Source organism: Petaurus breviceps, unplaced genomic scaffold (assembly GCF_028583685.1).
Source record: "Petaurus breviceps papuanus isolate PSGF00001 unplaced genomic scaffold, PetGlider_PUasm1.0 90897, whole genome shotgun sequence".
In the NCBI taxonomy this organism is placed as follows: domain Eukaryota; kingdom Metazoa; phylum Chordata; class Mammalia; order Diprotodontia; family Petauridae; genus Petaurus; species Petaurus breviceps.
In genome coordinates, this window is record NW_027187374.1 from 688,412 (window position 1) to 692,811 (window position 4,400).

Here is a 4,400-nt window from a genome sequence, read left to right on the forward strand (position 1 = left end):
ACCCTCCGCCCAATCACGCTTGGGCTGGCGCGGCGACGCGGCCGGGCGGGGCTCCTCCTCCGCGGAGCCCTTCCCGCCATCTCTCCATTGCTCCGTCCTCCTTCTCGTAGCGAGTTCCCATCTCGGCCCACCCTTGGTGGGTTCAGAAGTGCATAACTCTCTTGCTTCCCTTCCCTTCCCTTCCCTTCCCTTATATATTTATTTACGTTGCCTTCCTTGACACCTATTAGCATCACACAAGGTTTTAAAATTTTCACGTGCTCTTAATTTCCTCCCCCTTTGCCTCCCTTACTTTAAAGTTTTCCACATCTCTAGAACATCCTGTATTAACCACGTTTCCCCGGAAACAGTGATAACCAAGAGGGGCGTTTTGAAAACACAACCGAAATAATTGAATAGGCAGTCCCAATTTTTCCTTTTTGGGTAGAATGTATATAGTTGAAGTTAGGCATTATTTTAAGTCCGTACCCCCCAGCTTTCAGAACCCCAAGTTTTCATCTTTGCAGGGCGGGGTGATGGCTAAAGGCCAAAGACACCCACGAGGATGGACAGATAAGTGGTCCAAGAACTGCCCTACTCTGCAGCAGTAGAGGAATCCTAGGACAAGCTGGGTTTATAGACCTGGTCCCCAAGTGTTAACTTCCACTTAAATTCCAGGGTTAATTTTCACTTAAATTCACCTAGTTAACAGCTAGGGCTTATTATTTTTCTTTCTAATTAGCCCATCAGTTTCTATGCCTCTTCCCTCTTTTCTCCCACCCCAACAAGCCTGACATCTTTTGGAAAACCCTTGTGGTGGACTTCTGGTCTTTTATGCTTTTCCTCTGCTTTTACAACTCAGGCTGGGAGCTTGCAACCTTTTAGTGCTCCCAGAGTGGTGTGATCCCTGTTGAAGTCTGTTCATTCACCTGCTCTGAGCTCTTCAAGTTACTGACTCAGCTTTGGTCTATCAGCTTGTTCTCAATTAGAGATTTTAGAAGATTGCTTCTGGATTCATCCTCTATTGATCCACTTCAGAGCGACTGAACCAATGGATCTCCTTTGTTCTGGTACTCCAGGTCTGATTATTCCACTGTGGGTTACATATTGAACAAAGGCTAGAACTGAGACACCACTCTGCTCCTGTGACTGGGGCTACACTGCTACTATTTGCTCCCACAACTTGTTCCTTGCTCAGTACTACAGCTAGGGCCAAAGCTGAAGACCATTCCTCTCAACACTGGATATGTGACCCAGAACTGGATAATCCGGGTGACAGAGATCCAAGAGGCTTTGCTTACACAAGTTTTGGAGTATTTCTCTTCTAGGTTTGTATCTTGAGTGGTGCTGTAACCATAACAGCTTCCTCCACCCCTTTTGCGGAGCAAGATTATTTTTTGTTTACTCATTCATCTAGCCTACTTCATGACTTTGGACTTTATGTTAGGGCTGGGTTCTGCACACTTTTTTTTTTTGGAGGGAGAAGGCAGGGCAATTGGGGCCAAGTGACCTGCCCAAGGTCACAAGGCCAGCAAGTGACAAGTGCCTGAGGCTAGACCCAAACTCAGGTCCTCCTTATGCCAGGACCGGCATTCCATCCACTGCACCACCCAGATGCCCCTGGTTCTGCACACTTTTGGGGAGAATGGCTGAGCTGAGCTTTTGTTCCTGTAGGTCTTTTTGCTACTTTTGAGGGTTATTGAATTTTGCATTATTTTTTTTTAATTTTTTGGTCTTTATTAATTCATTCGTTTACTTTTAGTTTACAAGATTCAGTTCCACAATTCCTTAAGTTTCAAATTTTCTCTCCCTCCCTCCCTTCTCCTTCCCCCTGTCCCCCATAGCGGCATACAATCAAGTATAGGATCTGCTAATACTTTCACATTAGACATTAGTCAGGTTATAAAGAAGGACTGTATCAGATGGAATGAACAATGGGAAAGAGGAAACAATGAATGTGGTATTATTCCAGGATCTCAGGGATAGGTCAGGCTGGGGTCTGGTATATATTTAGAGTTCCCAAAATGGTGTGATACAAGGAAAAGTTTCCTCATTGCCCTCTTACTCTGAACTCTGCAAGTTCCTGACCCAGGTTTGGATACATACAACACTCTTAGCTGACTTATTCCTAGTTGGAAGTTCCAGTAATCTGCTACTAGACTCATCCACTAATAGCCAGCTAGAAAGCTCTTCTGGTTCTGAGTGACAGAATTGTATGCTCATCTTTGGTCTGGGATCACTGCCCTATTATTCCATCTAAGGCTTCAGATTGGGTTGAAGTGTAGAAATGAGACCACATTCAGCTCCTAGGGCTGGAGCCACAAAGTATTGTTTTCTTCTGAACTTCTGATTCTCAGTCAACATACAGTACAGAGCTCATGACCTCTCTTTACCCTGGAATGCTGTCCTTATGTATGCCCTCACCATAGTTTACCCTAGATCTGTAAACCAGAATTGGGTAGTGAGTGATAAAAGTACCGGGTGGTATGTGTTTCCATAGACTTTTCAAGATTAGGGTCCCTCATAGAGAGACCTCTGGGTCTGGGACCTCTACTTGACCAGGTAACCAGCCTCAGTCCTCTTTCAGTACCTGTTTAGTGAAATGATCTGCATAGGGTGCTCCCTGTTCTTTGTGTTCACAATTCTATCTCCCTATGATGACTTGGGCTAGAAATATGACTCACTGTGATTTTTTTTCTTAGATTTCCTAATCAGAATTCATTCTAGTGTCTTTTCTAGATCTTTGTGGAGGGATTGTTTTAAAGGACTTATGCTTCACTTCCTCTCTATTCTGCCATCTTAGCTCTGCCTACTCCATTATATCACCTTAAGAAAGTGATATTTTGTTTCCTTTTTGCATATGTTTATTCTTTTGGTTTCTTTTTACTTTATTATTGCTATAGCTAATGTTTCTAGTGCTTATGTTAAATAGTAGTATTGATAATTGGACACCCTTGCTTTACCCTGTTCTTACTGGAAATGCTTTTACCTTTTTTCTATTATACATGGAGTTCTTGGTTTTAGATAGATGTTTTTTAGTGTATTAAAGAAAAGTCCATTTCTTTCTATGCTTTATGGAGTAATATAAATAGGTGTTAGGTTTTGTCAAAAGCATTTTCATAGTACATTTTTTTTTTAAAACAATGGGGGTTAAGTAACTTGCTCAAGGTTACGTGGCCAGTTATTTCTGGGTGTGGTGCTAAGTATCTGAGCCTGGATTTGATCCCCAGGTCATCCTGACACTGGAGCCAGTGCTCTTACTCACTGAGCCACCTGGCCACCCCCATAGTACATTATTAATTTCCAAAAAGGACCAATGATATCACAGGTGATATCTTAACTTGCACATGAATTGGATTTAAGTGAGATAGAATTGACCTCTTTCTTCCTGAGTCATTGAAATCCAGTGGCAGGACAAAAGTCAAGACAACTAGTGATGGCTCAGAATGTAATGGATGGCCTTGGCATCTTCAATGCTTGATCAAGCTCTCAACACTACATGGGGCCTGGTTCAGCTGCCTCATGGTCATTGGAACAAATTATTCTCATCTGCTCATTTCACCAGGAAAGTCTTCACATGCTTGGGGCAGATACCTCACTAATTTACTAACAGTTTTGAGGCCTTTTGGTTCCCCTCAACGTGGGTTAGCCTGTCTACCAAGAAGATTTACCAAGGTGTGCCAATGTGCATGCTATTGCTTCTTGGAGCCGCAGATTAGATTTGGGTGAAGGTGGACACCAAAGCTGGCTGGGCAGCCCTGAAAAATGCTCATTGAAATCCAGAGGTGCTAGAAGGTGGTACAGTGGATAGAGCATTGGGCTTGGAATCAGGAAGACTCATCTTCATGAGTCCAAATCTGTCTTCAGACACTTTAGCTGTGTGACCCTGGCAAGTCACTTTACCCTGTTTGCCTCACTTTCCTCATTTGTAAAGCGAGCTGGAGAAGGAAATGACAAACCCTTTTGCTACCTTCGCCAAGAAAATCCCAATAAAAGGGGTCATGAATAGTCAGACACAACAGAAACAATAAAACAAAAACAACAAATGACCTTGAGTATCTCCTTTAACTCTTCTAGATGCTCATTGTCTCACGTTGGAAAGGAATGGGCTGGACTAGAAGGCTTCTGAGGTCCATCCTTCTGGCTCTATATATTGAAGAGGTATAGTAAGAAAAAGTACACATTGTCTCCCAAAACCTGGGAGGCATAACCCCCCCCCCCCCATATCCTCTTAGTCTCTGGGGGAGTAGAAGAGGATTGGGTTCACACCTAAACTCAGTTCCTATAAAGCATAGTCCTATAAAGTTCCAAGTCCAGAGGTGTCCCCTTCCCCAGACTTGTGTCCTAGATTCTCAGGGTTTCTTTGCTCATTTGGCAACAATATCTGGTCTGGAATCCTGGCTCCAAGGTTGCTATAGCTC